This window comes from Artemia franciscana, chromosome 15 (assembly GCF_032884065.1).
Source record: "Artemia franciscana chromosome 15, ASM3288406v1, whole genome shotgun sequence".
In the NCBI taxonomy this organism is placed as follows: domain Eukaryota; kingdom Metazoa; phylum Arthropoda; class Branchiopoda; order Anostraca; family Artemiidae; genus Artemia; species Artemia franciscana.
In genome coordinates, this window is record NC_088877.1 from 42,753,332 (window position 1) to 42,775,708 (window position 22,377).

Genomic DNA, 22,377 nt, shown 5'->3' on the forward strand with positions numbered 1-22,377 from the left:
CAAAGTGATTTGAGAGCAGCCGCCCCCCCCCCCCCTCAAACTCTTCATTTCCCTTAACACCTCCAATAAAAATTAGGAGATGGAAATTTTATTCATCGTAGTTGAAGTTTTCAAAAATTATGTCTGCAAGGAGGACGACAATCCCCCTTACATCTCTCAGGGAAAGGGTTGTAAATTGTGCCCTGGGGCAGGAGAAGGGTTGTAAGCTTTGAACTTTTCCCACTGTTTGCATACAGTTCTGGTTATTGGGAAATATACAGATGTTATCAGGAGGGATTTTTTCTAGTGGGAGGGTCGAGGGAGAGGGGATTACGTGGGAGGATCTCTCCATGAAGGATATTTTCATGGGGGAAGGGACATTTCTATAAAGGGGGCTTCGGATTTCCCAGCACCATTTAAAAACGATCATAAAATAAACAAAAAAACAAGTTTTGTCAACTGAAATTAAGGAGCAGCATTAAAACTTAAAAGGAACATAAATTATTACGTATGTTAGGGGATTCGCCTCCTAGTCAATACCTCAATCTTTACACTAAAATTTTTTTTGAACTTTCAATAGAGCTATTTATTATAATTAAACGGTCTTTGGGATTCAGGGGTCAATTCCTAAAAAATTGGAACAAAATTTGGACTTTAGCGTAAAGAGCGAGGTATTGACTAGGGGGCGAACCCCCTCATATACTTAATAATTTCTGTTTACTTAAGTTTTAATGTTGGTCCTTACTTTCAGTTGAAAAAACTTTCTTTTTAAATTTAATATCTATTAGAGACGTTGATCCGTTTTAATGATAAGGCTATTGCTGAAGCTATTGTCTCTTCATTCCCTGTCGGTTCCAAGAAGCTTCGTCTTTCTCTGATTAAGTCACTAGAGGCTTGATTTTTATTCAGGAACCACATGTCTTTTGTTTCAAAAAAATACAACCTGGAAGAATTAATCCCACAGAATCTTTCGTGACATATTGAACAGATTTTTTAAGATTATTCTTGTCGGGATGTGAAGACGTACAGATGACAGATTAGTCTTAATTTTGGACTGGTACGTATTTACAATGGAAGGGTAGCTGCTCACTATTCCCTGCTTTTCCTTCCTTTTGCCTTCTGCTGCTTGTTTTTTCACTTGTGCTAATTTTGTCTGACAACGTTTGTCTTACTTTGTGCTGCTGGTCTTCGGTGGCTAGAGTTGTGATTTTGGTGTTATTACTTCCATTGCTTAAGAGTCAATTTAATATAAGTTTGGTGCAATAAAAAGTGAAAGCAAAAATAATGAAAAAGAAATACACTTCATAATTCTATTGACGTTATGATAATCAGATTTATATGTTTTTATAAATAGATGGCGTTGATAGATATCTTTTTTACTCGTGATGCTTTTTCGTATAAGTCTTCCTTATAGAAAATCAAACTGTTTCCTCTGATAGAAAATCAAACTGTAATCACAAGTGTACTAATTTATAGTAGAGAGCATACAGAATGACAGCAGACCTTCCTTCCTCGATCAAAGACATCCAATCGAATGTATGCTAAACATAAAATCAATCTAAGCGAGTGTCTCTAGCCAGATAGAAATTAATCACAAATTTCATTTTTGCCGTTACTGGTTCAAATATATTTTATTTGAATATACATTATTGTCATCCTTTTGTATCCCTGTAAGCAGGGACGTATCCGTTATTTTGTAGGGAGGGGGAGGGGGTTCACAAAAGGATTTTTTTCGGGGGGTGGGGGCTACAAAAAAATCTATAAAAAACGTAAGCAAAAGTTTTTTTATTCACCTTTGGGTACTTGTATGATATACCTCCTGCAGCTCAAGTTGTTCTTGCGTCTACGCACTGTAAACCAGTTTCTGTCGCTGATTTATTTCAACTTAGCGTGAGAAAGGACAAAGAGAAGTAACAGAATAGATGGAAAACATGTAATTTGGGCTCTATATTTGCACATTATGGGGGTGAGGGTAAACTATTTGGAGACTGTGAAGCCAGAAAACAATTCTTACTTCATAATGTCAGAATAATTGTAGCTAACACATTATGTGTACAGAACCGCTATACTTTACCCCCTTTCCCCCTAATATGAAAATACATAGCCCGAACTTGTTTCCAAAGAATTATATTTTTTATCATACTTAGGTATATTTTATTAGGATTGACCTAACTTAACTTCTTGAGATGCAGGGGTTTCATCATACAAATGCAACTTTTTGTTACGTTTCTATGAGTTACTCTGAGCCTTGGCTATTCTACTTTTAACATCTGCACTACTTCCACAGTCTTTGCTAATAATACTACCAAGGTAAGTGAAGGTGTTTACCTGATCAATATGTTCGTTACCAAACGTCACCTGTTCATCTTCACTTATTCCAAGCCTGAGTGACTTAGTCTTCTTAATTTTCATTTTCGAACCTTTTAGCACCCTGAACTTACCAAACTTCTAAGAATTCATTCATTTTGCTCAAGCTTTCACCTAGGATGCTTGAATCATCAGCATAATCTAAATCCAGGAAAGTTTTTCCTCCCCATTTGATTCTGAGTTCTCCCATTGCCTTTCCTGTGCTCCTTTCCATCAAAATGATCCATACAACACAGGTCTGCTTAACTCCTAATTTAATACGAAACCAGCTGCTAACTTCGGTTCCTACCGTAACCCAGGAGTGTTATTCTCGTACATAGAACTAAGCACTTTAATGTATTTATTTGTTTTACCATACAACGATAAGACCTTCGGGGTAGGTTTGTATATTAATAACAATGTCTTCTAAATTAATATGGGGAATTTGTTGTCCTACATTCATAAAAACTTAGTTGGGTCCTAAGTTACTTACGGCCTTAAGGAGGGATCATTAGCTTAGTACTGTTTTAAGAAACGGTTTTCCAACCAACGTGTGCAGTTTGATTATTTTTTGATTTGGGGTAATTAACTTCGACCGATGCTTTTGGAGCAAATTTTATTTTAAGGTGTTAAATTTTCACTTTTTCCTTATTTCATGCAAAATTCTATACATGTATAGCTCTACTGCAGTCTCAAAGTTGAGTTGAACAAGAACAAAAACACGCTTTTGTTAAGAAAATCAAGCGCAAGAACTGCCTTCCATGAACAGAGGATTGTTGTCCATCTCTAAATACGTACTCTCTGAAGCTCAAAGAAAGACAAGTCAACGCCATCTATCATCGCTTGCAGAAATCCTAAAGTTGTCCGTTCTTTTTTCAGCTTTTATTCTGGAATGGTAGTAATGGTGTTTCTTTTTCCACCTAAATAGAGGAAATTACGCATGCGAGGGGATTCCAGAGCCTATATTTCTCAAAATAAAAAAGTTTAACCGAATTTTTCCACGCTCCATATTCAATTTCTGAAACAATTTTGTTTGCCATTGTTACCCCCCCCCCCCCCCCCTCCAAAAAAACTCCTGAGCTAATGCCTATATGAATCATAAGCATTTTCGCTTTTTCAATCTGACTCTGTAGGCTATCTGTCGCAGTCGGAAGAAAAATCTAGTACTATGTCAGAGGGATTTTCATTGTTTAGTTTTGCTAACTAACGCTACAATACCTGTGGCACTAGTTGCTCTTATTTTTGAGATAGCTATTTTGTTCAGCATAGTTGAACGGTCTACTAAGTATGTTTTTAGGTCTTTTGAGTATGTGAAAACCCCAAAAGATATTTAGGTGTATTTAGAGGGTATTTAGCTGATATAATATAATTTAAATAAATTACATAAATTATTTATAATTCTAATTAACATAAAATATAGGTATTTAGCTCATATAATCATGGTTATGACAGCAACTGTATATAAAGCATAAAAACCCGAATACACTGTCTTTACGTCCGGAAGGCTTTATCTATAGAAAAACAGAAAAAAATGAACCCAAATAATATTAACAATCTCAGTCGCCCAGTTGCCTACAAGTCCTATGGACACGGCCTGTCATAAATCTTTTTTTTTTATTTTTTGGTCTCCAAATGTCTTCAAATGGATCCCAGACCTGATCTGTCTTGACAGATCTATCGTTATTTTACTCTAATCAGCTATTGATCTCAGGTTTTTCTTCCCTTCCACCAAATTGATAATTTAAACCAATTTATATGTTCAACATTGACTATCTGCCATTTAAGGCTAAACATTGTACATGTGATACACGATTATAAATAATATTTGAGCGCTAGAACTCATCATTTCTTTTCCAAATAATGAACATCAAGCGCTGTCTATTATTACCACTGTAGATTTTATATTATATACAGTAGATTTTACATAATATATACAGAATATATATATTATAACTATGATAAATATATTACTATGATTTATGGGATATATGTAATTAGAATTTATGAATTTATACACAGTGATTATTACCAATTAAAATCCTTCACTCTTTTCATTTTTACTCTCTATCGATGACAAAGTCGTTACTTGTGGTGCTTAGATTACGTGCGAAGATACACGCGTGAACATGTAAGCACGCCAACGAATCTTCGACACTAAAATAGAAGAGGGGGGACGGGAGAATGTATCACTGGGAACAAAAAAAATTCGAAATGTATAAATAGGAAACTTGAGGAATTTCTATTTAAATCTTGGGAAAAGAGATCGTGGTAACACTTGTACTCTTCTGGAAGAATTCCTTGTGGCACCAAATGTACCTAATGCTATTGTGTAACCTATAATGCTATAATGCTATATGTGTAGCTATAATGTACCTAATTACTCTTCCACCCGTACTATAGCCTCATAGACTGGAATCTATTCATATTAGTGTTTTTCGTTATTATGAATGGAACAGAGCCAATAAATCTCAAATGACAAGTTGCGGAAACTAATTATCTTTAATTAACCTTTAATTATCAACAGAACTTTGTTATTTTTTTGAAAGGAAAAAGAAGGCTGGATGAAATTGTTTATAACAATAATTTGCTAATATTGCTATTATAAATATTGCTGAAATTATATTGCAGAAATTATAAATATTGCTGGAATCTCCCATCCTGGGCCTGAAACTCTAAAGTAACTGCCAAAGATAGTGTCGCTGTCTTTTACAATGCTGCTAAAGCGAAAATTTAGGAGTTCAATTGAACCAAATATAATTTTTCAGAGTATTTTCTCAAGAAATCTGTGTTTTACAGTCTGTGTTATATTTATCCCGTAATATTGTGCTTGCTTGCAACTATTTTGTATCGTTAAATTGTTTTTATTTTCTAAATGTGTGTTCAAAAACGAGCAAATTATCTTATTATTATTATTGCTAACGATGATAAATTTTTATTCCGAACATAACAGAAAAAATTTCATCCCTTTCTACTATTAAAATAGTAGAAGGGACTACAATACAAGGGCCTGCTCAGGGGAGGAGTGGATAATTTAGGCAATTGTCTTAACCCCTGTGCTTGAAGAGATCCCGTGTCTGGGTGATTTTTTTTTTAAGTATCACCTTAAGACATAATAGACATTGGAACTTTTGGTAATTTTATTTGGTAATTTTATTGATCAGGAATTGATTAGGAGGGAGTGAAAATAATTATGATATAACAGTGGTAGAAAAAATATAAGCATTAGAAGCAAGGAAGGAGAACTTGAGAGCTAATTGGCCCCCTTAAATCAATAAAAATTATTGGTTTTTCGTCACTAGTTTTCCCACTTATTTTTTGCTTTTAAAGGTGCGTTAACATGGTAATTTTGGTAAAGGATGCTGAATCTAAAAATCTCCCTTCTTCTTTACTTCGGGTTTTACGGCCTTGCAGAAGTAAGTTGTTTCATCCAGAGTAAATGTAAAGAAACTGAAAACTACAATTTCCTATGACAACTGCATGAATTTAACATGATGACAATGACAACAGCATTGTCAATAACATAATGATAATGACATAATGACAATAACATAATGACAACTGCATGAAACAGAAAAGATCTAAATATTCGTTTCTTCTTCAGAAAAGAAAAGATGTGAACCATGACATTAAATGTCACTGACCGGCTTTGGCAAGTGTGAATGATCATCAGCGGTTGTACCAATGATGGTATATCACACGGCCATGCAGAGGTAAGTTGCTTTATCCAGAGTAAAAGTAAAGAAACTAAAAACTACAATCTCATATGACAACTGCCTGAAATCTAACATAATGACAATGACAAGTGCATTGTCAATAATATAATGATAATAACATAATAACAATAACATAATGACAACTTCACAAAACAGAAAAGATCTGAGTATTCGTTTCAACTTCAGAAAAGGAAAGGTGTGAACAATAACTAAATTTCACTGACCGGCTTTGGCAAGTGTGAACAATCATCAGCGTTGTACCAATGATGGTATATTACTTGTTCCTGAATTCTTCCGCGTTTAAAACAATTTTTGTTGGCAAAGATTGATCTGTCTACAACACTTTGGAGCAAAATGGTAATTCAGACCTAACCGCATACCCTTGGCAAACAGTCCGGGAACATGAGTGACTTTGAATCATGTTATCTCCAGTGTTGACACTGAGGATATGGTGTGATTTTCATTAACATTCAATGACTTTTAGGGGTGTTTACTCCTTTTTTCGAAAATAAGATGAATTTTTCAGGCTCGTAACTTTTGATAGGTGAGACTAAAATTTATGAAACTTATATACTTGAAATCACTATAAAAATTCAATTCTTTTGATGTATCTATTGGTATGAAAATTCGGTTTTTAGAGTTTTGGGTTACTATTGAGCCGGGTAGCTCCTTAATTACGCTTTTTCACCTTGAACTGTTTGAATTTAGCTGGTTTAATTATTAACTAACTATTTACTTCGTCCCACTTATTATCTACATACTAAACCAGGACTTGCTGTCTTGTGTTCAATAAAAAAAAAGTTTAATAACAAACGTATCCTAATTTTAGAATATACCTAATTTCAAGAAATATCAGGTTATATTTCAATAAACTTACTTTCATTGAAGCTCAATTTTTAATAAATTGCAGTTAATTTATTTTCGGATTATTCTAGTTTTTCTGAATAATACTACAATCGCACAGTGGCATTCTGTTAGTGTCATCAGTAGTGGCTCTTTTCAGTGGATTTTGATTTTCTAATAAAAACATATTAAGTTTTATGTTCCATGATAATATCTCGTGACTGTTAATTTTTCATTTTCAAAGCATGGTAAGCATTGTTGACCTCATCTATGTTGACATCCCAAACCCAATCATCATCGCTATCAATTGAAAAACAATAATCAAAGGCTCAGAGGATAGAATTCCAGTCCTAACGTCTTTAGACCTTTCCGGCTTTGAGATTTGCCCCAGCACCACGTCCTCCTCTGTGTTCTCGTCTCGCAACAGAATTCTGTTGATTACTGCTAATAGAATTGAATCTGAGGATAGAATTCCAGTCCTAATTTTTTTAGAGCTTTTCGGCTGTGAGATTTGATCACTAGCCCCAGCACTACGTCCTCCTCTGTGTTCTCGTCTAGCAACAGAATTATGTTGATTACTGTTAATAGAATTGAATCTGAGGATTGAATTCCAGTCCTAATTTCTTTAGAGCTTTCTGGCTGTGAGATTTGATCACTAGCCCCAGCACCACGTCCTCCTCTGTGTTCTCGTCTCGCAACAGAATTCTGTTGATTACTGTTAATAGAATTGAATCTGAGGATTGAATTCCAGTCCTAATTTCTTTACAGCTTTCCGGTTGTGAGATTTGATCACTAGCCCCAGCACCACGTCCTCCTCTGTGTTCTCGTCTCGCAACGGAATTCTGTTGATTACTGTTAATAGAATTGAATCTGAGGATTGAATTCCAGTCCCAACTTCTTTAGAGCTTTCCGGTTGTTAGATTTGATCACTGGTCCCAGCACCACGTCCTCCTCTGTGTTCTCGTCTCGCAACAGAATTCTGTTGATTACTGTTAATAGAATTGAATCTGAGGATAGAATTCCAGTCCCAACTTCTTTAGAGCTTTCCGGTTGTTAGATTTGATCACTGGCCCCAGCACCACGTCCTCCTCTGTGTTCTCGTCTCGCAACAGAATTCTGTTGATTACTGTTAATAGAATTGAATCTGAGGATTGAATTCCAGTCCCAACTTCTTTAGAGCTTTCCGGTTGTTAGATTTGATCACTGGCCCCAGCACCACGTCCTCCTCTGTGTTCTCGTCTTGCAACAGAATTCTGTTGATTATTTATACAAAATTTTATTTATACATTCCACCAAAATTTCCCTACAATGTGTAATTTTTACAATTAGTATTAAAACAAGTTCAAGGCTTTAAATTTGAAAACAAAAAGAACAAACATCGTACTATATTTTTAAAACTTTTTACTTTGTTGAAAAAATTAAATAAACAGACAAAAACAAACATATAAAACCGTTCGTGGTAACGAACTGTTAGTAAGGAGCAACCCGGTTCAATAGTAATCGGAACTCTAAAACATGAAATTTTTATACCAATAGATGCATCAAAAGAATCAAATTTTTATGCTGATTTGGAATTAAATATTATATAAAGTAAGGAGCGACATTAAAACTACAAACGAACAGAAATTACTCCATATATGAAAGGGGCTGTTCCCTCCTCAACGCCCCACTCTTTATGCTAAAGTTTGACTCTTTCTCTTAACTCTACTTTTTAAAACAGTAAAAACTTTAGCGTAAAGAGCGGGGTGTTGAGGAGGGAACAGCCCCTTTCATATACGGAGAGATATTTGTTCATTTTAAGTTTTAATGTCGCTCCTTACTTTCAGTTAAAAAAACTTTTTTTTTATCTAATTTTTGAAAGTTTTTGAATTAATGGTTGTTTTTATTTTGGCTCTCCGCAGATGAATAGTTCAGGAAATTTGAATGTTTATTTTTTTGGCTGAATGGCTTTCTCATAGTTTTGATCCAATGATTTTGAGAAAAAAAGAAGTAGAGGATGAGGCCTAGTTGCCCTCCAAATTTTTGGTTATTTAAAAAGGCAACTAGAACTTTTTACGAACCTTTTTATTAGTAAAAGATATTCGTAACTTACGAATTAGCTTACGTAGCGAACTTCTATATTCGTATCCTTTATTACGTATAATGACAAATTCCCCATGACAAAAATCCTCCATGGAAAATTCCCCCTACATGAACCCTTTTCTCAAACCCTTCCCCCAACCAAAAAATCCCCCTGAAAATGTCTGAAAACTTCCCAATAACCATTACTATATGTATTAAATAGATAAAAAAGTATTTTTTTAAACTGAAGTAAGGAGCGACATTAAAACTTAAAACAAACAGACATTACTCCACATATGAAAGGGGCTGTTACCTCCTTAACGCCTCGTTCTTTACGCTAAAGTTCGACTTTTTCTTTCAGCTCTACTTTTTAAAACAGTAAAAATCTTTTGCGTAAAGAGCAGGGCGTCAAGGAGGTAACAGTCCCTTTCATATGTGGAATAATTTCTGTTCGTTTTAAGTTTTAATGTCGCTCCTTACTTTCAGTTAAAAACACTTGTTTTTTTTATTTAATTTCTGAAGGTTGTTGAATTAATGCATGTTTTGACTTTGGCTCTCTACATATGAATAATTAAAAGGAAATTTGCAGAAGGATTAATTTTTTTTGGCTAAATGGCTTTCTCATAGTTTGGATCGGACGATTTTGAGAGAAAAAGGAGCGGGGGAGTAGGCCTAGTTACCTTCCAATTTTTTTGTTACTTAAAAAGGCAACTAGAACTTTTAATTTTATGAACGTTTTTATTAGTAAAAATACACGTAACTTACGAACTAACTTACATAACGAACTTCTAAATTCGTATGTTTTTTACGTATATGAGGGGGTTCGCCCCCTCGTCAATACCTCACTCTTTACACTAAAGCTTAAATTTTGTCCCAATTCGTTAAGAATGACCCCTGAATCACAAAGGCCGTAGAATAAATAGTTGAAATCAATAAAATTACTTTAGCGTAGAGAGTGAAGTATTAGGAGGAGGTGAACCCCATCATTTGCGCAATAATTTCTGTTCGTTTCAGATTTCAATGCTGATCCTTATTTTCAGTTGAAACAAACTTTTCCATATTTATTTTTTCATTGCTCTTTAAAAAAATGCTAAAAAAAATCCTGCGCCCCCTTCATGGACATTCTATTCCCCCATGGCAAATTCCTCCATGGAAATTCCCCCCGTGTAACCCCCTCCCCTCAACCCTCCCCCCCTTCAACCAGAAAAATCCCCCTGAAAGTGTCTGTACACTTCCCAATAACCATTACTATGTGTAAACATTGGTCAAAGTTTGTAACTTGCAGCCCCTCCCACAGGGACTATGGGGGAGTATGTCGTCCTCAAAGACACGGTTATTAGGTTTTTCGACTATGCTGAATAAAATGGCTATCTCAGAATTTTGATCCGGTGAAATTGGGAAAAAATGAGCGTGGGAGGGGGCCTAGGTGCCCTCCAATTTTTGGTCGCTTAAAAAGGGCACTAGAACTTTTTATTTCGGTTAGAATGAGCCCTCATGCGATATTTTAGGACAACTGGGTCGATACGATCATCCCTGGGAAAAAAACAACAACAACAAAAACAAATAAACACGCATCAGTGATCTTTCTTGTGGCAAAAAAAGTAAAATTCCACATTTTTGCAGATAAGAGCTTGAAACTTCTGCTAAATGGTTCTCTGATCCGCTGAATTTGATGGTGTGATTTTCGTTAAGATTCTATGACTTTTAAGGGGTGTTTCCCCTTATTTTCCAAAATAAGGCAAATTTTCTCAGGCTCGTAACTTTTAATGGGTAAAAAAACTTAATGAAACTTATATATTTAAAATCAGCATGAAAATACGATTCTTTTGATGTAACTATTGTTACAAAATTCCATTTTTTAGAGTTTTGGCTACTATTGAGCCGGGTCGCTCCTTACTACAGTTCGTTACCACGAACTGTTTGAAACACTGGCCAAAGTTTTTAACATGCAGCCCTTCCCACGGGGACTTTGGGGGAGTAAGTCGTCCCCAAAGACAAAGTTATAAGGTTTTTCGACTATGCGGAATAAAACGTCTATCTCAGAATTTTCATCTGGTGACTTTGGTAAAAAATGAGCGTGGGAGGGGGCCTAGGTGTCTTCCAATTATTCTGGTCGCTTAAAAAGGGCACTAGAACTTTTCATTTCCGTTAGAATGAGCCCTCTTGTGACATTCCAAGAACACTAGGTCGATCCCATCACCCCTGAGAAAAAAAAACAACAAAAAACTAACAAACAAATAAACATGCATCCGTGATCTGTCTTCCGGCAAAAAATACAAAATTCCAGATTTTTGTAGATAAGAGCTTGAAAATTCTACACTAGGGTTCTCTTATACGCTGAATCTGATGGTGTGATTTATGACTTTTAGGGGGTGTTTCCCCCTGTTCTCTAAATAAGGCAAATTCTCAAAGGCTCTTAACTTTCGATAGGTATAACTAAACTTGATGAAACTTATATATTTTAAAATCAGCATTAAAATTCGATTCTTTTGATGTAACTATTGGTATCAAAACTCCGTCTTTTCTAGAGTTTTGGTTGCTATTGAACCTGGTCGCTCCTTACTACAGTTTGTTACCACGAACTGTTTGACAAGTTTCATTTAGTTTAGTCCTGTTCATCAAAAGTTACAAGCATGAGAAATTTTTTCTTATTTTCGAAAAAGGGGGAACAACCACTGTAGTAAGGGAAAAGTCATAGAATTTTAGTAAAAATAAAACCATCAGATTCAGCGCATCAAGCTCCTATCTGCAAAAATGTGGAAGTTTGTATATTAAAGGTTCTAGTGCCCTTTTTAAGTGACGAAAAATTTGAGGGCAATTAAGCCCCCTCCAAAGCTCTTTTTTTCCAATGTCACCGGATACAAATTTTGAGATAGCCATTTTGTTCAGAACAGTTGAAAAATCTAATAACTATGCCTTTGAGGATGACTTAATCCCCCACAGTCCCCGATATAAAGACTGCAAGCTATGAACTCTGTCCATTGTTTACATATAGTATTGTTTATTGGGAAGTATACAGACGTCTTCAGGGGGAATTTTTTCTGATGAGGGGGTTGGGGGAGAGGGTTACGCAGGAGGATCTTTCCACGGAGGAATTTTTTATGGGGAAAAATAATTTCCCATGAAGGGGTGCCATATTTCTCAGTAATATTTAAAAAACGATAAGAAATTAAGTTAAAGAAAAGCAAGTTTTTTCAACCAAAAGTAAGGAGCAATATTAAAACTTAAAAAGATCAGAAGTTATTACGTATATTAGGAGGTTAGCCCCCTCGTCGATACCTTGCTCTTTTCGCTAAAGTTTTTTTTTAGTGCTTTCAAAAGAGCTATATATTCTAATTAAACGGCCTCCGTGATTCAGGGGTTATTTCTAAAGATTCGGAACAAAATTCGAACTTAAGTGTAAAGAGTGAGGTATTGACGAGGGGGCTAACCCCCTCATGCGTGTAATAACTTCTATTTGTTTCAAGTTTTAATAATGCTCCTTACTTTCAGCTGAAAAAAAATGTTTTTTTTTTTATTTAATCGACAAAAAAAAGCAGCCATTACGTCACTGTTGTACTGGGCTCCAATATCGTATCGTATCTTGAATATCGTATCGTATCTTGAATCGTATTCGTATCGTATCGTATATATCGTATCGTATCGTATCCATATCGTATCTTGAATTAGCTTTACGTGTAAGCTAATTCAAGATACGATATGCTACTGCCACATAAAACAGATCTTACTTCAGTGAAAAAATAATGGAAAAACAGTAAAAATACAGAAAGTAAAGACCAGAAAACTGAATAATTGTTTCTAGTAGTTTCTAGTAGGTAATTCTTGCAGTTTATCGTTTACAGACGCCAAACTAGCATTTTCTTTTCTTCTATTGTAGTTTAGATTTGTGTTCTAACCACAGATTTTGCTGTGCAACATTTTCGTTTGTAATTCATTGGGATTTTAAGAACTTTACGACTGTTCGGTATTGCATAGCATGTACCGGATTTTTACTATTATTAGTGAAAAAAAGACTCTTTTGTTAATTACAATCGTCTTATTTGAAATATTATGTCCGTTCTTTTTTTTTTTTACATATAATGAAAAGGCAGTGCAGTCCAAGAAATTATTTACGTATAGCCTACGAGTGACAAAAGACCAATTTTTTTTTTAATATTGTTGAATTTAGCAAAAAAATGCTAATATAATTCCTCAATTTTTTTTTAGAAATTGAATTAATAAATGGTTAGTTGATAGGAAAAAACCTCACAACTGGTCATATTGCATAAAATGCCACCGTTTTTCGTTATAATAATAAGTAAAAAAATGCTTTTTTTACTTTATACTACCTTCCTTGATACCCGTTTTTCTTATCTTCATTTGGATTTATTTATAAAGAAAAAGCAGTGTGGTCTGAAAAATTATTTAGGAGACCTTTATTGGTGGAATTTCTGAAAGAGCCAATGAGCTTACGATACCACATTTCTGTCTTTAGTTATTATAAGTCAGTGCACGTATAGTTGTTTTGATCAAATTCGTAGATTGAAAAAAAAATCACTCAAGGTTTTCCGAAGCGTTCGACAAGTACCTATTGCTCTTGTAAAGAAGATCCTGAAATTGAACATGAAAAGAGTAAGTATTCTTCCTTCTTTTGTTCATTTAAGGCTCCTAGATCTGAAATAATTCTGGAATGGAAAAAATTGGATGCTAAACTGATATAGTATCAGTAACTGATCAGTAAACTGATATATTATATAGAAATATAGAATCAGATTACAACCTGTTCAGTAATTGAACTGATAATCTGTTACTCACGTCGAAAAAGAGTCTCTATTTTCTGAAATTATGCAGTGGCCATCTACCAATTATGGATCTACGATGGTAAAGACAGAAAACGGTTGCGTAAATTGACTCAAACAAGGTTGAACTTGCCCCTCCTATATTTTATCATATGGCTCTTTCATCTGGATTACAGGTTTTTTCTAAGAACTATCCAAAAACCAAGTTTGCTTTCGAATGTCCTACGACATCTTACAGCCTAAAAGTGACATTTTGGCTAGACATAATAACTGACAAATGGAATGTTAGAAATTTTCGACTTTTTTGAAGCCATATCTATCTTTACACTCAAAAACTTAATTCCAATAGTTGTCAAAATCTTGAGATTTTATGGGGACTATATGCAGGAGGCCCCTGTCCCTGTGCATCAGCTTATGCTGTCCCAGACAATGCTGTCCCTTTCCCTTTGACAAAGCCAATTACCACTGTTGATGAGTTAGCCAACTGAAATAGATTCAGTTTTTTCTTTTCAAAGGAATCCGCGCTGTACTGGAGCCAAAAGAATAATAAATGATACTACAATGAAGAGGAAACATTTAATTTGCCTTTAAACCTTTATTAAAATTATGTACGAGGTGATGCTCAAAACTTATGAATGTGTGTCAAGAATCGCTAGAATAAAAAGTTGCTCTTGGACAGTAACCAAAATTGAACTGAAATTTTATGTTTTAATTTTCCACGGTAATAATGGTTGACAACCTACCGCAACTCCTTCTCTAGTCGTAGACATAAACACATCCAGCAAGCATATCAACGAAATGGTAAAAAAAAGGCCTCAAAATGACTTAATATATTAGGTCATCAGGTCACCAGTGGTATTAGGTCAACAAATGATTTCATTAAGTGATAAATGAATTATTAACATGAACTAATAACAATATAATTCATTATCTAATAAGATTTTCTATAGCATGGACGTATTTTCTTTTTCTTTATATTTTTTTTTGTTGTCTTTTGTGCTTAGACCAACGTATACCTATTCAAAGTTTAGAGCTTATTTATCATCAATAAATTTATAACAAAAAGGACTTCAACATAGTCTCCCCCGTAAGGCTCTGTAAAAAAAAATAAAAAGGATACGGCATTAGACTTTACAGTACGTACCGGCGGTGCTGATCTCCGTTTCTTGGCCCTTCAGCCAGGAAGTGCAATGGGGGGTTGGGGGCCAGCCATCCTGTGCTTTCGCACACCCTTCCTGTTTACCTTCCCCACATTTCTCCAGGTACCCATTTAGAGCTGGGTCGATTCTGGCTAAGCATACAGAGTCACGCCACTGATCCCGTCCCAAACTGAAGAATCGGGTACACTGGGATTCGAACCCGCGTCCTCTCAGACAAGGGATCCCGAATCCAGCGCAGTGACCAGGCTCTGTAAGGCTCTGTGGCCAGGAAAAAATAGGACAGCAACTGAAATGAAAAAATAAATTAAGAAATATTATCAACATAATACTCAACACGCCCACACACACACAGACAAAAAAAAAAAAAATCCCATCATCCACATGATACCAGCCAACAAGCGACATCACTTGATATTTAACGTATAGATACATAAACATAATCTAACATCTTACAAAAAAAATACAAAAAAAAAAAAATATACCAAATACCAAAAAAAAAATATGGCTAAGCCTTGAACTCAGGAATTTTTCCAGCTTACGAATTTCCCTAAAGCCAGTTTTTTTTAAATTATTCTTATCCAATCATTATTACAAATAAAGCATTACCCCAGAAACTTATTCCCTTTCACCTACCAATCCTTTGAAGCCCTTAAAAAATGTACAAGGTTTTCCCTATACCCCCACACATTGAGCGAAGTATGGATCGTTTTTCTGCTTGATTTAAACCATATGTTTACTTTTTTCCCCAGAGTGGTAACCCATCTACTCTCATACTTACCAAACAACCCACCTCATCCCTCTTTATTCCTGCCCTAAATAAATCTCTTAGCCCCACACCTCTTTGACCTCTGGATACTTACCTAGTGACCAGGTCTTTGCCACCTCTTCGTGCCACATTTGAATCTCGTGGTCTAGTAACATTTCTTTTACTCTTTCCGTAATCACACCAACATCTATATCCACCTCATCAATTAACCAGACAACTTTTTGATCGATTGTAATATTTTATAACATAAAATCTTGATTTTTCGATAAAATTTCTTTTTGAATTGAAACAACACTTCAAGCTGGGTGAGCTCTCAAGAATAGATTTTTAAGTTTAACTCTAGTCAAACAGTTCGTGGTAACGAACTGTAGTAAGGAGCGACCCGGCTCAATAGAAACCAAAACTCTAAAAAATGGAATTTTGATACCAATAGCTACATCAAAAGAATCGCATTTTAATGCTGATTTTAAATATATAAGTTTCATCAAGTTTAGTCTTACGCATCAAAAGTTACGAGCCTGAGAAAATTTGCGTCATTTTAGAAAATAGGGGAAAACACCCCCTAAAAGTCATAGAATGTTAACGAAAATTACACCATCAGATTCAGCGTATCAGAGAACCCTGCTGTAGAAGTTTCAAGCTCCTATCTACAAAAATGTGGAATTTTGTATTTTTTGCCAGAAGGCAGATCACGGATGTGTGTTTATTTGTTTGTTTTTTTTGTTGTTTTTTTCCCAGGGGTGATCGTATCGACCCAGTTGTCCTAGAATATTGCGAGAGGGCTCATTCTAACGGAAATAAAAAGTTCTAGTGCCCTTTTTAAGTGACCAAAAAAATTGGAGGGCACCTAGGCCCCCTCCCACGGTAATTATTTTCCCAAAGTCAACGGATCAAAATTCTTAGATAGCCATTTTATTCAGATTAGTCGAAAAACCTTATAACTATGTCTTTGGAGAAGACTTACTCCTCCACAGTCCCCGTGGGAGGGGCTACAAGTTACAAACTTTGACCAGTGCTTACATATAGTAATGGTTATTGGAAAGTGTACAGGCGTTTTCGGGAGGATTTTTTGGTTGGGGGAGGGGTTGAGAAGAGGGGGATATACTGGGGGAACTTTCTATCGAGGAATTTGTCATGGGGGAAGAAAATTTCCATGAAGGGAGCGTAGGATTTACTAGCGTTATTTAAAAAAAAAAACAATGAAAAAATAAATATGAAAAAGTTTTTTTCAGCTGGAAGCAAGGAGCAGCATTAAAACTTAAAACGAACAAAAATTATCACCCATATGAGGGGCTCACCTCCTCCTAATACCTCGCTCTTTATGCTAAAGTATTTTTAGTAATGTCAACTATTTATTCTACGGCTTTTGCGATTCAGGGGTCATTCTTAACGAATTGGGACAAAATTTAAGATTTAGTGTAAAGAGAGAGGTACTGACGAGGGGCGAACCAAATTTTAGTGTAGAGAGGGAATATACATTTTCGCTGCATAGTTACCATTAAGATAGTACCCCGTTTTGAGGAAATTTAATTCCTATTCGAAAAAAAAAATATGCAAATTCTCATGTGGTAACAGCTAACAGTGAGTGACTTTAAAATTAAGACACTTTGCATATCTAAGAATAAGCATGATAAATGTATTATGTAACATAATGTCTATGTTGTAATCGAAACTTTTAGGGTTTCGATTTCTATTGACAAGTCTTGCTCTTTACTTTGCTCTTTACTCCCTTTACTAAGGAGGCTAATGCTCCCTACTTCAGCTCCTATTTTTCACCTTCAATATTAATATTTGTAAATATGTGTTTCGGGAATGATATTTATCCCTGGAAAAGACACTGTACCCCTTGAATATTTATTATGAGTGTTGGAATTGGAATGTTCAAATTTTTTTATAGAATCTTCGTCTCCATGTTTTAAAGACGAGACCTGAAATAAACCTTTTTTATAGGGATTTCAGTGGACGCCAGTAGCAGTTCAACCCCCCCCCCCTTGAAAACACGAAGACATTAAACATTGTACATAAATAGGAAATATGAAATATGGCCCGGCGAGTCTCATGACGCTTGCACCAACTTTTTCACCTCTGTGCCGATGGGTATGTGAATATAATCCATTTATTCTTTTATTCCTTAATTCTTGAAGGTTCTATTTTCAACTAATCCTTCAATTACATCTTCTCGAGGCACATCCTTGACTTGAATCCGTTTATGAGACGTCTAATAGGTCTCAATCACTTTTTAACTAAAAAAAACAAAAAGTTTTTGATTGGAAAGTTTTTTGAAATCAAAGTAAAGAGAAGGTAGGTATGCGTTTATTTTATCAAATAAAAATTACTAAAATTGCACTTACAATCAATAATATACTGCTCAATTTAGGGACCTAAAATGTCCCTGTTCAGCAGCAAAACTACAACAAATAAATGATAACTATTCATTCAAAATCAAAGAAATACGCAAAAAAAAAAAAAAAAAAAACAGACGAAACACTATACAATCTCTAAACAGCCATCTCTCATCATAAAAAAAGAAAAAAAAACGAAACATTAACATTTAAGACGAAAAGGAATTCTTCATAAACAAGTGGGCTCCCCTCCTTCTCAGCCCCTCCGCTCATTGCACTAGGGTTTTGTAGTGTTCCTCATTCAAGTTCCACGGCCCTTGTGCTTTTATACCAATAGCTGCATCAAAAGAATTGCATTTTAATGCTGATTTTAAATATATAAGTTTCATCAAATTTATTCTTGCCCATCAAAAGTGGAAATTGTCTTATTTTAGAAAATAGGGGGAAGCAACCCCTAAAATTCATAGAATCTTAACGAAAATCACACCATCAGATTCAGCGTATCAGAGAACCCTATGGTAAAAGTTTTAAGCTCCTATCTACAAAAATGTGGAATTTTGTATTTTTTGCCAGAAGGCAGATCACGGATGCGTGTTTATTTGTTTGTTTGTTTTTTGTTGTTTTTTTTCCCTCATGAGTGATCGTATCGACCCAGTGGTCCAAGAATCTTGCGAGAGGTTTCATTCTAACGGAAATTAAAAGTTCTAGTGCCCTTTTTAAGTGACCAAAAAATTGGAGGTCACCTATTTTAATGCTGCTCCTTACTTTCAGCTGAAACAAACTTTTTCATATTTATTTTTTCATTGCTCTTTAAAAAAATGCTAAGAAAAATCCTGCGCCCCCTTCATGGACATTCTCTTCCCCCATGACAAATTCCTCCATGGAAATTTCCCCCCGTATAACCCCCTACCCTCAACCCTCCCCCCCCCCCCCTTCAACCAGAAAAATCCCCCTGAAAGTGTCTGTACACTTCCCAATAACCATTACTATGTGTAAACACTGGTCAAAGTTTGTAACTTGCAGCCCCTCCCACGGGGACTGTGGAGGAGTATGTCGTCCTCAAAGACACAGTTATTAGGTTTTTCGACTATGCTGAATAAAATGGCTATCTCAGAATTTTTATCCGGTGACTTTCGAAAAAAATGAGCGTGGGAGGGGGCCTAGGTGCCCTCCAATTTTTTTGGTCGCTTAAAAAGGGCACTCGAACTTTTAATTTCCGTTAGAATGAGCCAATGCTCCCTACTTCAGCTCCTATTTTTCACCTTCAATATTAATATTTGTAAATATGTGTTTCGAGAATGATATTTATCCCTGGAAAAGGCACTGTACCCCTTGAATATTTATTATGAGTGTTGGAATTGGAATGTTCAAAATTTTTTATAGAATCTTCGTCTCCATGTTTTAAAGACGAGACCTGAAATAAACCTTTTTTATAGGGATTTCAGTGGACGCCAGTAGCAGTACAACCCCCCCCCCTTTGAAACACGAAGACATTAAACATTGTACATAAATAGGAAATATGAAATATGGCCCGGCAAGGCTCATGACGCTTGCCCCAACTTTTTCACCTCTGTGCCGATGGGTATGTGAATATAATCCATTTATTCTTTTATTCCTTAATTCTTGAGGTTTCTATTTTCAACTAATCCTTCAATTACATCTTCTCGAGGCACATCCTTGACTTGAATCCGTTTATGAGACGTCTAATAGGTCTCAATCACTTTTTAACTAAAAAAACAAAAAGTTTTTGATTGAAAAGTTTTTTGAAATCAAAGTAAAGAGAAGGTAGGTATGCGTTTATTTTACCGAATAAAAATTACTAAAATTGCACTTACAATCAATAATATACTGCTCAATTTAGGGACCTAAAATGTCCCTGTTCAGCAGCAAAACTACAACAAATAAATGATAACTATTCATTCAAAATCAAAGAAATACGAAAAAAAAAAAACAAAAAAAAACGAGGGGGCACCTAGGCCCAGGGTTGCCAAAAGTTTTTTGGACTAAAGTGTCAAATTCAGCAAAAAAGGGACACTTTTAGTGTCCTCCTAGAAAATTAGCCAATATTCTTTAAAAGTTGACAAAAAAAGGCTTTAAATGGTTTTCTCACAACTCCAGTGTCAGATTTGCGTTCCTCTTTTTCAAGTAAAAGCAAAGCGGTTCTTCAAATAAGTAAAGTCCCATTTAAAACCTCAAATCGCCTTAAACGCCAAGAAGAAAAAGAATTTAGTACAATTTCTCTGATTCTCTCGAACCTTCGGTTGTAATAGTTATTCTTCTTCCGAAAACTCAGTAAAGCCCAACAGTTTTCGTTTTCGTCGTTTTCGGCAAAAAATTCGAAAGCGCAGTCTTATTTCAGGAGCTGCAAAAGATTTTGAGTCATTTGTGTTGCGTTTGTGGTTTTACAGGAACGTAAAGAAATGTTGGAATAAAACTAAGATGAATGACAAATTGTGTTGTTTAGTTTATACGTTTTCAGCCAAAATGTCTACTCTGTACGGCAAGAAAACGAAAACGGCGATAAAACCTGTCTTCACTATGAGCCGCCCCAGCCGTCTCGGCCGAAAAACAGCATAATGAAGACAGGGCTTAAAACATTTGCATCAGCAGACTACAGATACGATGTCTGTCGCTGCTGACACGGCTTAATTGCCCTCGCTCTCTCTTTTCCTTCAGTAGCATATCAGATCTTCTACAAAATTTTGTCTAACATTTCCCACGGACTGGGGCTTAATCATTTTAAGCCCAGATTGGATAAAGATGGTATTCCTCTATCTCATGGTGGAGGAGTGGCTTTTTTTGTAAGTTTACCCTCCCAAATCGGATACTTTCATTTTCTGAAATAGAGAACAACTCAATAACTGAAGTTTTATGGCTCTGAACCAGACCCAAAAACATTCCAAAAGACTTATCTTGCATGATTTTTTGTATTATTTATTACCCTCCTCGTAGTGGATTTAAAAAGGAGCTGACGGCATATCTGCAACTTTATACTGACAAAATTCGCCACAAGTACCCCTATGCTGCAATTACATTATGTGGTGATTTTAATGAGCTAGACCAAAAGTGGCTTAGCGCTCCTTTTAGTCTTGATCAGGTTGTCAAGTCGCCTACACGCAGCAATAAAACCCTAGACTTGATTTTTACCAAAATTGAAGATTACTACTTTGCCCCAAAAATAGCCCCTCCATTAGGGACAAGTGACCATCTATGCATCTTTTAGACCCCTTTATCATCCTTTCCCCCTAAACTATTGATCAGTTATTCATATAGACCCATTACTGATGAGAAGATTTCCCATTTCAAAGTAAAACTTAACTCCAAATCCTGGGCCAATATCCTATGTCTTACTAATGGTGATGAAATGGCTTCTAATTTTTCAGCAGAACTTTTCCAGTTATACTGTGACACCTTTCCAGTGAAAAAAGTCAATCGCAAATCCACTTGTAAACCATGGATAGATAAAAAAAAACTTTGTGCCTAATAAATGAACGCGATAGACTCTTTAAGGAAGGATTTTTCCAAGAATCTCGAAAACTTCGAAACATTGTTATTAGTGAAACCCGTAAAGCAAGAAAAGAGCACGGTGCTCACGTACTCAATAAGTTACTGTATTCTAACCCTAAGAATTTCCACAAATGTATCCAAGATCTCATGGGAAAGGTCTCTTCTAAGTTTCTTTTGCTGAATAGTAATGGCGACCCAGTGAGTGCGGACATCATAAATGATTATTTTCCTTCAACTTGTAAAGCTTACCCGCCACTCCAAAACAAGCCGGCCAACAGTGCAGTGAGTGAAATTCCTGTGATTGAAGTACATCAGACCCAGCTTAAACTCGAAAATCTTGATACAAATAAGTCAGTATACCCAGGTGATATCCCTACCAAATTGATTGTGAAATGTGCCCCTTATTTAAGTGTACCTCTAACTGCAATTTTTGTTTTGTAGATGGTATTTTTCCAGTGTGTTTTAAGCGAGCTATTATGTCACCTATACCGAAAAACAAGACCCCAAAAGTTCCCTCCGACTTAAGACCAATATAAAAAACCTCTATTTTCTCTACAATTTTTGAAAGTTTTATTTACAATTTCCTCTTTGACGATATTCAAGATAAAATTAACCCAAATCAGTTTGGCTTAAGGCCGAATCATAGCACCACTCATTGTTTATGTTATATACTTGACACTGTTTTCAAACATCTTGAGTTAAGTAGTTCCTACGTTGAGGCTGTTTTTGCTGATATTAGCAAAGCCTTTGACAACTTGGATCATCAGACAGTTACTGATAATGCAAGGTGTCAGAGATTTTGTTTTACGTATGGTAGCTAGTTTTTTGTCTGATCGTGAGCAATGTATAGTCCTCCCTAGCGGAGATTCATCAGGTTTTACC